Here is a 13138-nt window from a genome sequence, read left to right as displayed (position 1 = left end):
GGGCTACTCTCGCCCTCCCTTCAGTTCACCCCTAGCCTGAGAGTCGGCCTGACATCTTTAGCCTATAAGGTAGAAAGAGGAGCAGGGCTGCGCCTTGAGGGAACCACGTAAGGTCCGAGTAGCAGTCACATTCCTGCCACAACTGTGGGGAGATGTTGCGCATACGGGATGCTCCGAATACCACGAGAGATTTCAGCGATTTATTTCTAGGTTAAAGAGTAAAACAAAGGCCCGGAGCCGATTATCATACTCGTGTCTTCTCTCTCCCCACACAAAGACACTTATGAAATGCTGATAGCCGAGCATGATGCCTCATGCCTTCGACGGCAGCTCCCAGGAGGCAGAGGCAGGAGGAGCCAGGCAAATCCGAGGCCAGCCTGCTCTACAAAGTGCGTTCCAGGTCAACCAAGGCAGTAGAATGGGATCCTGCCCCCCCAAATAACACCACGAAGCTTACGGGATTGTGGGTGTAAGGATTCAGGCGTTACACTGGCCTGCCTCCTCACCTGGCAGAATGCACCCAGGTAGAGCATTCTGGCCAGCCCAGGGTTCCATGAGAACCGAGTCTGCAAGCAGGTGCAAAGGACCCTTTTAAAAGACAGACCCCGCCCACTGCCGCTCTCACTGTACGTGCCGTCCTCCCCCTCACTCTCACGCTCCTTCACTCTTCTCTTACCCTTTCTTCTCTCTACCCCCCTCTTGTCTCCCCGCTTTCGCTCTTCCACCGCTGGAATAAACTATGGCTTGGACATCCTATGGCTTGTGCTCCATTGCCCCGGTCCAGATGCTGTCTCGCGCAATTCCTTTTCCTTTTTGTTCTAATTTTTAAACTTTTACAAAATAACAGTGGGCATAATACCACCAAGCATGGCAAAAAGTTCCGTTATTATTATTATTATTTATTTTTATTGTTAGAGAGTTTGGGCATAGGGGTGTGGCACACCATGAAGTTTCAGGGGCCAGAATTCAACTTTGGGGAGATCAGACTCTGCTCCTCTGTCGGTTTCAGGGATTGAATCTGGTCACCAGGTCGTCAAGGCCGGTCATTTTACCCAGTGCGCAATCGCTCCAGTCCAGGAAGCACCTCGAACCACTGATCCTTCCACCCTTGGAAGTGTGGGCCTCCATGCCCAGCTAGATTTAAAAAAAAAAAAAGAGTCTTATCAGGCGTCCAGAGGGTCAGAAGGCAGCGGTCCCTTGGAACTGGAGTTAGAGACTGTTGTGAGTCGCCTGACTTGGGTGTTGTGAACAGAACCTGAGTCCTCTGCAAACGTGGTAAGTGCCCTGAACCGTCTCTCCAGCCCTCTTTAAGCTAAATTATTATTATTATCATTATATTTATTAAAGCTGGGGGCTGAACCAGGGCTTTGAGCATGGCAAGTAGACATCAGTTGCACGATACCCCTGGCCTAGACAGATGGATGAATTTCACTGAGTCAGGTTTACAGCGTCTTTAAGAAGGACCAACAGTTGTTAGAGAACAAAAATCCTCTTGGAACTCACTGAGATCAGAGAATTTCTGAGCTACAAAAGAGAACCTCCCCCATCCGTAGTCCAGACTCCGGCATCTGAGACGCCGTGTGAGTGGCATGTTGTGTGTGTGTATGGTGGGGGGGGCGGGGGCTTAGATATGCATTTACAGTTCTCAGGCACAAATCAGCTTTTGCTGCTGTCTGGGAGGGTGACCTCAGTAATGAGGGTCGGAGTTTAGCCTCCTACAGGTGAAGGAAGCTGATCCATAGCGCTGTGGAGGGCCAGAGGGACTGGTCACAATGTGACTTCCCTGCCATAGCTTGTCATTTCTTCCAAAAAAATGTATTGTTGTTGTTTTTGGTTTTTCAAGACAGAGTTTCTCGGTGTAACAGTCCTGGCTGTCCTGGAACTCCCAGAGATCTTCCTGCCTCTGTGGAACTCCTGAGTGCTGGAACTTAAGGCACGCGCCACCACCACCTGGCAAAATTTTTTATTATTAAATGTGTGTGTGTGTGTGTGTGTGTGTGTGTGTGTGTGTGTGTGTGCTGGTGTTTATGCTTACATACCATGCTACAGAGGTGGAGATCAGAGGACAAGTTTTGACAGTCTGTTCTCGCCTTCTACCAAGTTCTGGTATTGAACTTGGGTTCTCAGGTTGGCACAAGCACCTTTACTCACTAAGTCATCTTGCTGGCCCACAGCTTGTTATTTCCTTACTCTTGTTGCTCCATTTTTCCAGGTCTAGCCTCTTGAATTCTCGGAATTCCACAAGACTTCTTGGGCAATGTAAGTAGGGCTGTTGAACCCAGGACCCGTGCTTCCATGGGCCCAAATTTTTATCATTCTTTTTGGTCAAATACTGGGGGATTGAGCAAGGAAATTAACTATCCTAAACAGGGAAAAACAAAACAAAACAATGTGGATTAGTAATCTAGTCCACAGGCTCCCTCACACTGGGACAGGGGAGCCAGCCTGCCTCGAAACAGGAAATCCTGCTTCACACAAAGCCGGAAATGCCAGGAACTGATTATTCTGAGCCGGTACAGATTCAAAACAGCTTCTTGGCCCTCCTGGAAGGATGGCTGAGGTAGCTAATCACCCTTGGAGAAAAGAAAAAAGGAATTCTCGAGGGAGGAGGGGCTACTTCCTAACCTCTGAGGCTTGAGGTCAGAGACACTGACCTGGCTTTCTGTTTGCCTGTCTGTGACAGAGCTCCAGACAGAGCCTGAAGAACCTCTGGGCATCTTTTGTAATCATGACTTTTCAGGTAGTTGAAACTCAAGAAATTTACAAAAAAAAAAAAAAAAGACATTGCCAGGGGTCTGGGAATTTTGCTTCGTGGTAGAACGCTCACCTTGCAGTGACCTCTCCGTCTGGATTGCATCCCCAAGACCACTAAGACGAAAACTAAAGTAAACCCAACCACACATAACAAACTCGGTTCATCTTCTCAAATGAGCCATTCTTTTTGTTGTTAAAAGTTGTGTGTCTGTCTGTCTGTCTGTCTGCCTGTCTGTCTGTGTGAGCGAGGGCGTGCACATCACACAAGCTTGAGCATGGAGGTCGAAGGACAGCTCTCAGGAGTCAGTCCTTTCGTTCCGCCATTTGGGTTCTAGGGAATCCAACTCAAGGATTCAGGCTTGGTGGCAATCACCTTTGCCTGGTGGGCCATCTCCCCAGTGAGTCTACACACACACACACACACACACACACACACACACTGGTACATATATATTGATGTTTATGGGCAGTTTGCCTGTTGGGTCCACTGGAACTGGGTTTATGGCTGCTTTGTGAGTCACCGCGTGGGTGCTGGAGTCTGAGCCTGGGTCCTCTGCAGGAGCAGCAGATGCTCTTTATCAGTGAGTGCTGTCTCCAGTCCTTAAGCTACTTTCTTGTCTTTTCAAGACAAGGTTACTCTGGCTTTGGAGGCTGTCCTGGAAACTCGCTGTCCTTGTAAACCAGGCTGGTCTCGAACTCATAGAGATCCGCCTGCCTCTGCCTCTCGAGTGCTGGGATTAAAGGCGTGCGCCACCAACGTCTGGCTCTTAAACCACTTTTTAATCTGGCCTGGACACAAATGTTAGAAAGAGGTGTCCCCAGGTTGGAACAGCCTGTGATCTCCTCCCGGGGACAGGCGGCGTCTCTTTGAACCCACACTTGTTACATTACTGTCTTAGCCCCGGATCCAAAGGCACATTTTTCTGAGCCCCTCTATCTGGAAGGGCGGAAGAGGAGACGGATGAATGGCTGTGAGAATCTCTTTAACCTGGGGCGGTCCTGGACTGGGTGAAGTTCGAACGCTTTCAGAATCCCGGGAAGAACTCGCTTTTGCTTCTGAGCACATGGTCCTGGGCTCTGGTGAGGGTGAGGAGCGAGGGTGTAGAATTAGCTCTTGGAAGGTGGGGAGGGTTGGAGAAGGGGGGGTCTCCCTGGAGCGTGGGCTCTTTAGTAATCTGCTTTGTGAATGGGGCTGGGGGAGGAGGAGGTGGGGGGCGCGCATGCTTGGAATTCCTTCATCTGGGTGGGCTTCTTCTGTCCAAACTTTCAGGATGTGGGAAACGGAAGATGAAGGAGGCTGGATTTCCAACCTCTCGGGTTACAGTGTGTAAAATGGAGACAGAGAGAGAGTGAGAAAGAGAGAGAGAGAGAGAGAGAGAGAGAGAGAGGCAGGGGGTGCGAGAGGGGGCGGGGAAGCCCTCCGGAGAGGGGCCCCGGGAAACCCAGTTTGAGTTCTGGCTGGCGAGAGTGAGAAGAGACGGCTGGAGCGCGGGGATCGCATTTCAAATCACATCAGGGCTGTGGAATTTCCTCTCGGGGGGGGGAGGGGGGCTCTGAAGTTGCAGTGGGTTTAAGGTTAGTTGGTGATGGATAGTGGCCCATGGACGCCCGATCGAGGGCCTTACTTACTAAGGGATTGGTGTTGACAAGCCTCGCTGTCCTGAAGGGGTGCTGGGGCCTTCCTCTGCCCGGGTGGTTAGCTAAAGCCCGTGACCCGAGAGCCGTATCCATGTATGGGTTTTATTTGTGCCTGACCTCTGTGGTATGCAGAGAGAGTGAGCACAGGGGCCTAGAAGGGGAAGCCGCGGGAACGGGGAGGTAACGGGGGAGGCGGGAGAGACTGCAGCGAGGGTGTGGGATCGCAGGCCTGCTTTGTGTTTCGGGAGTCCCTGGGGCGTCCTGTCCCTGAAGGGTCTGTTTCATTTCTACCTTCGCTGTGCACCGCGGATTCCTGACCGCCTGGCATCTCCACAGATGCAGGTTTTGAAAAAGCATCCCTCATTTTTTTCTGTTAATGACAGCACCTAGTGCCCCCTCCTCCAGGACCAACACTTGGTGTGTGAAACCTGTGATGCCATCCTTCCCCTGGCTTGGAATACCATCTCACCAGTGAGGGCCTTCAGGGAGGAGCTGGGACCAATCACGGAATCCTGGCCCAGTAAAGTCCACAGCTTGGAGTAGAAGGAACACAAATTCAAGGTCAGCCAGGGCTACATATCTAGATCTTGTCTCAAAATACCAACCCAAACAACAGAAAGTCTGCACAGACATGAAACATTGAAATGAGAAACCAGAAACCTAATCTGGCCTCATGCTTAGGTAACCCAGGGTAGTCTTGAACTCCTGATGTCACCTTCCTCATCCTCTAAAAGTCCAACTCAAGAAAAAATAAGCGTTGCTGTATGGTGGTGGCAAGCGCGCTTTTAATCCTAGCACTCAGGAGGCAGAGACAGGATGATCTCAGTGAGTTCGAGGCCAGCCTGGTCTGCAAAGCCAATTTCAGGACAGCCAGGACTGTTACACAGAGAAACCGTCTTGAAAATCCATTAAAAGGGAAAAATAATAATTATTATTTTGAGACACGGTTACATGCAGCCCAGGCTACGTATATTGTCATGGAAGATCTAAACTCCTATACCTCCTGCTTCCATGAGGGGATTGGGAGCACATGTGGGTGGTGGACATGCCAGCCGTAGGCTTCGAACCAAGGACTCCATGCACACTAAGGCAAGCATCCTACCAGCTGAGCTACATCCCGGATGCAGCCGAGAATATTTATTAAGCTCTCATTCCTACCATAATGGAGCAATGTATTGTCTTGATGTTATGATGGGCAGGAAGTTATTTAGGCAGCATATAAACTGTGTCTGTCATACTGCACGCGGCAAGAAAATACAGCTTGTTTTTTTTTAAATTAGAATACAATAAAACACACTTGTCGGAGACTATCCTGAGCTTTTTTTATCCCCCCCCTCCTCCTTTGAAAAAGATGCTCGGGGTTCTCGGTTTATCAGGGTCATCATTTTCAAACATCTATTAGTACCATCTCCCCAGTCGACCGGGAGATTCAGTTAATAAAGATTTCTGCTTGATAGAGTTGGAACAATCTATTAGAACTGCCACCACCAAGCAGTCACAACACCACGGTTCCTTATTGTGCTGCAGACCACAGGCACACACAGAACTACAGAACTCCCTCCTCTCTTTCCCAACCCTGCTGCTTCTGATAGCTTTGGATATATGCTATGTGTATGCGTGTGTCTATGTGAAGATGTACATGCGGGGTGGGGGGTACCCTTGGAGACCAGGGAGAGGCACTTGGCCCCTTGGGATGTTGGTAGGGCCTGATGGGGGTGCTGGGAACCAAACTCAGGACTGCAAGATCAAGGAATGCTATTAACCCCTGAGCTGTCTCTTGCAGCTTCTCTATATGCGTTTGATATATATATTTATAGAGATATTTCCTTTGTGGTTTTTTTGCTTGATTGTTTTTCAAGACAGGGTTTCTCTGTGTAACAGCCCTGGCTGTCCTGGAACTGGCTTTGCAGATCAGGCTGGCCTTGAACTCATTGAGATATGCCTGCCCTTGCCCCTGCCCCTGCCCCTGCCCTTGCCCCTGCCCCTGCCCCTGCCCCTGCCCCCTGCCCCTGTCCCTGTCCCTGTCCGTGCCTCTGCTGGGATTAAAGGCGTGTGCCACCACCGCCTGGCAAATAAGTATTTTTTAAAACTGTCTTTCAAAATGATTTATTATTGTGCGTGTACGTGTAATGTGTGCACATGAGAAAGTTAGAGGACAACTCGTGGAGTGAGTTCTCTATTTCCACCTTCTGCACAGCCCAGAGTCGCAGAGCTCAGGTCTCCAGGCTTTCTCTGAATCACCTCTCCCGCCCTTGCTTTTGTTTCTTCATTTCTTTGGTTTCTTTGCGGCAAGGCCTCGTGCAGCCCCAAGATGTCTATGCCGTTGAGTTCCTGGTTTGTCCACCTCCACGTCTAAACGGTGGGGTTCCAGGTGTGTCCCTACACCCAGGGTGACTCTTTAAAACAGACCTATTCAATCAGGGAAGGCACAATATCTGAACTGGTCCTTCTGGAATTCTCTGTGGTTTCCACCGAGAAACTGAGGAGCCAGAAGGCTATTTTCTGTGTGTACAAGTAAAATAAGTCAACATGGGCTTCTATTCTTGGTTGAAATGAAAATTAATGTTTGAAAGTCCTATAGTGGTTCAGTCCATAGTGTCCTGCTATTGACCCCAGTGGCTGAGGGCCTGAGGATTCAAATGTTAAATTTAGAATTGCCTTTGAGGACTGGCCTTACTTACCAGCCTAGCAGCTTGTTTTTATTTACGTAACACTTAATACTGCATTCTCTGTGAGCCAAGCACTGGTGTAAGCATTTTTCAAATATTTTCAGGGCTATTCTTCAGACTGGGGACGACATTATGTAAGACTGCCACGAAGAGCTGGACTAGTACCTTTGCCTCACGTAGGAAAGACCCACGGTGGGGGTGGGGGGTGCGGTGGCATCCATCAACCTGGGCCCGGGAGTTTCAGCTCTCTTCCACAGTGGGCTCAGAGTGAGCTAGGTAATACAGCCATTTTGACATTAAAGCATCGCCCCTGGGGACAGGGGAGGCAGTGACAAGAGACCACCTGCACGGGGGGGGGGGGGACGACGGGGGGGCGGGACGACGGGAAGGACCCAAATCCACGAAGCACAAGGGTGTTTGGACGTCCCTGGAAGGGAGCATTCTCTCCCGCCGGCTTGTGTATTGAGTCTCCAGGACGTTTTTGTTATTCAGTCCACAGACCGGGTCTTGTGCTGTTTCCGTTTCCTTGAACAGCAGGCTTCTAGACATGATGCTGGTCCCCGCAGCTTCTGACCTCATTACTCATTCTGTTTACGGCGAAACCTCACCCTCCAGACTGCCCTGATTTCCCAGCCAGGAATTTGGCTGCCCTCGTTGACTATGATTCAGATTTTCGCCCCACCGACGTTGCAACCAGGCCCTCCTGTGTACACAGCTTCCTGACATCCTGGGGACCCTGTCGGGGTTGCTGAGTCTGGTCTCTGTAAAGCCCATCCCATCCCAGAGGGTTTGGATGGGGTTGTGGGTGTGGCAAAGGCCTTTGAGGCTTGTACTGCTGGAGACAGGGGCCTGTGGTGGTACAAGAGGAATTGGGGGCAGTACCCCAAGGGGCAGATGGTTAGAGAGAAACGGAAGGCAAGGCACAGCAGAAGAGTCACAGTTGTCACTGCAGTCCCCACACCAAGCACCTGAGGGGCTGGTGCCCCAGAAGTAGGTCTAGGGTCCTAATGAGAGGCAGGAGGGTGGGGGCCTCAGCACCAAGTGGGGGCTTGACAGATGTCTAGAATATTCAGCCTAGGGGGTTGGAGAGATGGCTCAGGTTAAGAGCACTGACTGCTCTTCCAGAGGTCTTGAGTTCAATTCCCAGCAACCACATGGTGGCTCACAACCATCTACAATTCAATCTGGTGTATATGTAATAAATAAATAAATCTTTAAAAAAAGAATATTCAGCCTATTTATGTCAAATCTCTAGATACCTCTTTCACGTATCCATTTACCTGTTCTTGTTTCTATTTGTTTTTGTTTTTTGTTTTTTTTTTGGTTTTTCGAGACAGGGTTTCTCTGTGGCTTTGGAGGATGTCCTGGAACTAGCTCTTGTAGACCAGGCTGGCCTTGAACTCACAGAGATCCACCTGCCTCTGCCTCCCAAGTGCTGGGATTAAAGGCATGCGCCACCAACGCCCGGCTTGTTCTTGGTTTTTTTGACAGGGTTTCTCTGTGTCTGTCCTGCATGGAGTTCGCTCTATAAAACAGGCTGGCCTTGAACTCAGATATCCACCTGCCTCTGCCTCCCAAGTGAATGCTGGTGTACCCCTGCCTTCCCCAGGGACCTTCCTATATACTGAGACAGGATCTTTGTGAAGCTTGGGGTGGCTGAAAGTTCTTTATGTAGTTGAGGATGACTCTTGAACTTTAAGGAGAAGTTGCCCTCACTATTGGGTACATATTTGTGTCACTCAGCGCCCGTGACAGTCAGTCTGCCCTTTGACAGTTGACTCCTTGCACCATGTGGGTCCTGGGCTCGAACCGGGTGCTCAGGTTTGGCAGCATGCTCCTTTGCTTGCTAAGTCATCATTTGATCCTTTGGCGTCTGCTTCCTAACTGCTGGGAATACAGGCATGCATTACTCCTCTGGGTTCTCTCTGCATCAGGGTTTCCCATTGGACACTCAGGGACATATAAACTCTGATTGGATGAGGGTCCTAAGTGCCCTGGGTGGTCTGGAATCCTAGATCCTTATATCCACACCTATCTGTATTCTTAGTCTCTTCCCTTCCCGGATTACAAAGCAGTCAGAAAGAACGGTGCAGACCCAGACAGGCTCTGGCTGCAGGCAGTGGAATTCCAAGCTTCAGTTTGCACAGCCTGGACTCATTAAAGTTGAAAGAACCTGCTTGTGATTTGGTTTTACCCCTGAAGTGATCCCAGGAAGGGTTAGACAGGGATGGGGGGGGGACTCCTCAGATTCTAGCTGGTCAGTGTCTGTGAGGCACTCGGTGGTGTGGGGACCATTCTAGAAGTGTTCACATCTCTGGGCCTGCTGGGAGGGAAGTCCCAGCTGTGTGGGCTGCGGCAGGCCTGAGGAGGGCCTTGACTTTCCCTCCCAGCTACCTCGGATGGATTGACTGACAGCAACTGTGTGACATCAAGGAGACATTTTCTTCTCTGTGAGCTCAGCGCTTCCATTTCAAAATTCCTCAGTCACAAGACAGAAGCCGCAGAAGCCCAGGCACACACACTTGTGGCTGCAGCAGGTGACCCGAGCTTGTTCCAAGCCCTCCAGAGGCTGCCTAATCCCCGGGATTCCGGCGGCTGGCTGCCTGGATGGCCATGTAAGGTGCGGGCGGCTGGCCTTCATTATCCACGAGAGCTGACAGCTTCTGGATGGCCTGCCCAGATGGAGCTGGGCCCATTGGATGGCGCCCGGGAGTCACAGGCTTCCCCTAGCAGTTTCTCCTGTTTGTCCCTTCTTGTCTTCTTTTGCAATTCATCCTGTCCCTGGGTTTGAAGTTACAGGCGCAAGTCTAGCACACTAGCATACTAGAGCAGTGGTTTGAGGCCAGCCTTGGGCTATACAGTGAGCCCCAAACCAGCCACAGGCATAACGTGAGTCCCTGTCTCAACATAAAAATAAAAGACCCCTCTGCTCCAATGTAATACATGTGTGGGTGTACATATTACAGAAACATGACAGGCTTTTTTTCTCAATATATGCTTTTATTTAAATTAGAAACATGAATGTTTCACACGTCAGTCCCAGCTCCCTCTCCCACCCCTCCTCCCTTGTCCTTCCAACGACAGACTTTTTTTAAAAGGATACAATTAAGTGAGATCAAAGTTACACAAGCATATTTATCTTCAATTTTCAAATTTATGTATATAGATAGAGCCCCTGGAAGTGAAATAACTGATGGTTGTGAGCCTGCGTGTGGAACTACTAGAAACTGAACCTGCGTCCTCTGCAGGAATAGCCGGTGCTCTCAACTGCTGAGCCATCTGGACAGCATTCTGGAACGCCTTTGATCCTAGCACTTGGCAGGCAGAGGCAGGTGGATCTCAAGCTTAAGGCCAGCCTGATCTACAGAGCAAGTTCCCCAGGACAGCCAGGACTGTTATACAGAGAAACCTTACCTCAAAAACACACACACACACACACACACACACACACAGAGAACTTTCCAATATAATCAAATTGATATATATGTATATATTAACCTTTATACAGATTTGAGGAATGGAAATGTAGAAAGACTTAAATCATTGTTTCTATTATAGCAGAAAACTTTTAAGTCCATAGAGTCAAATACGGCAGTTCACAGCATTACACAGTATGGATCCCATGCTGAGGAATTTCAGGCAGAGCTGGTCCTGGTGGGACAGCCTCTAAACCAGCCAGGTCACTGGAAACATGTGTGAGTGACACCAGGATCAATCCCTCAGTGTGCTCTTGGGTTAAGTTTTGCTGGTTGTGCTTTCAGAAATCTTTCGATGTTGCCTGACTTTCCATAACACCCTCCCCTCCTTTCTCAGTTCCCAAACCCCACATGGTAGCATGACTCATGATTTAAGAAGCTAGGCCCAGGGCTGGAGAGATGACTCAGAAGCTAGGAGCATTGGCTGCTCTTCCAGAGGACCTGGGTTCCATTCCCAACAACCACACACCAACTAACTACCTTCTGTGAGTCTAGGCCCAGGGGACCCCACACCCTCTGCAGGCACCACACACACACACACACACACACACACACACACACACACACACACACACACACACACACACTCATGGTGTACAGACATATTTCTTACATGGAAATTAATAAGTAAAACTTAAAAAAAAATAAGATTAGGCAGGCATAGTGACACATTCCTGATCCTAGCCCTCAGGCCAGCCTGATCTACAGTGTAAGTTCCAAGCCTATTCCAAGGCCATGCAGATTGCACACCCTTGAATTTGAACCTGGTCTCCCAAAGAGTATTGGGAGTCAGGGCTCAACATAGGGAGAACCAAGATAGATGCACTTTTCGCAACTACAAATAAAAACTCAAAGTGAGTTCAAGGCCAGCCTGGTCTACAGTGCTAGTTCCAGGACAGCCTCCAAAACAATACAGAGAAACCCTGTCTTGAAAAACAAAACAAAAACAAACAAACAAACAAACAAAAAACCAACTCAAAGTGGTCAGTTAAGGCTGTGTTTGTTCCAGTGAGTTCCCTGGTAGCCAAAGTGGCTCGGCGCCCACCGTTTCTAGTCATCGCCTAGAAGCTGGACGGTGCATATATCAGACCATGCATTTCCCAGAGTAGCACTTGGATGCTGCCCTACAAGCTCAGAGCTGGGGTTTGGGTACTAAAATATCTTTTGGCTACTATGAGGCCTGCTCCTTGTGGCACCTCCAGCTGGCCAGCAGGTGACACAAGGTGGAGCCCGGGCAACAGCGGGAGACGTAGAATTAATAGTGTGTTTCTTTAGTATCCAGGGACCTGCCAGGAGTTGGGATTCCTCTTGAGCAGGTGTCACTCAGAGGCAGAGAGCCATGCAAGTAGATGAGTGGGACTTGGGAGGTAGCCCTCTGGGGCCCTCAGAGGTCCACATCTAGTATGTTCCTCAATCACGAAGACTGGCTGATCAGACAGCCCCAGGACCCCTCAAACTCCCATTTCTCCTGCTCTGGGATTACAGGCATGCAACCATGGTGCTACTGACTGAACTCAGCCTTTCTTTCCTTCTTTCCTTCCTTTCTCTCTCTCTCTCTCTTTCTTTTGAGACAGGGCCTCACTATGTAGCTCTGACTGTCCTGGAACTCACTCTGTAGACCAGGCTGGCCATGAACTCACAGGGGTCCACCCGTCTCTGCCTCCTGAGCGCTGGGATTGAAGGTGTGCGCCACCACGCTCATTTTACACTCAGGTTTTTATGACTGCACAGCAAGCACTCTGTCAACAACAAAGCCATCTCTTCAGCCCCTCACTGTCTACTTACCGTCTACATGGTTTTTTTTTTTATTTATTACATATACACCAGATTGAATTGTAGATGGTTGTGAGCCACCATGTGGTTGCTGGGAATTGAACCCGGGTCCTCTGGAAGAGCAGTCAGTGCTCTTAACCTCTGAGCCATCTCTCCAGCCCCCGTACATGGGTTTTGAAACAGGGTCTCATACTGCCCATGCATGTCTCAAACTCCCTGTTTAACTGAGGACAACCTTAAACTCCCACTTCCCATGGGCTGAGGCCACACCTGGCTGAAAAGTGATTTGTCATTTCTTTCATAAAACCTTTATTGGGGTGCAGGTGGTGGTGGCGCACACCTTCAATCCCAGCACTTGGGAGACAGAGGTAGGCAGATCTCAGAGTTCAAGGCCAGCCTGGTTTACAGAGTTAGTTCCAGGATAGCCAGAGCTGTTATAGAGAAACCCTCGAAAACAAAAACAAAAAGCAAAAAAACCTTACTGGGGACTGGAGAGATGGCCCAGAGGTTAAGAACACAGGTTACTCTTCAAGGGGACCTGAATTCAACACCCACATGCTGTGGTTCAGACTACTGTAACTCTAGCTCCAGGGCATCTGATGCCCTCTTCTGGCCTCTAAAGGGAGCTACACACAGGTATGCATACCCACATATAGATACACAGATTTTTAAGTTTTTGTGTTTTTTCAAGACAGGGTCTCATCAGGTGGTGGTGGTGCACACCTTTAATCCCAGCACTTGGGAGGCAGAGGCAGGCGGATCTCTGAATTCGAGGCCAGCCTGGTCTACAGAGTGTTTCAGGACAGCCAGGGCTACCCAGAGGAACTG

This window comes from Mesocricetus auratus, unplaced genomic scaffold, assembly GCF_017639785.1.
Source record: "Mesocricetus auratus isolate SY011 unplaced genomic scaffold, BCM_Maur_2.0 Super-Scaffold_100027, whole genome shotgun sequence".
Taxonomy (NCBI): Eukaryota; Metazoa; Chordata; class Mammalia; order Rodentia; family Cricetidae; genus Mesocricetus; species Mesocricetus auratus.
This window is presented reverse-complemented; position numbering follows the sequence as displayed.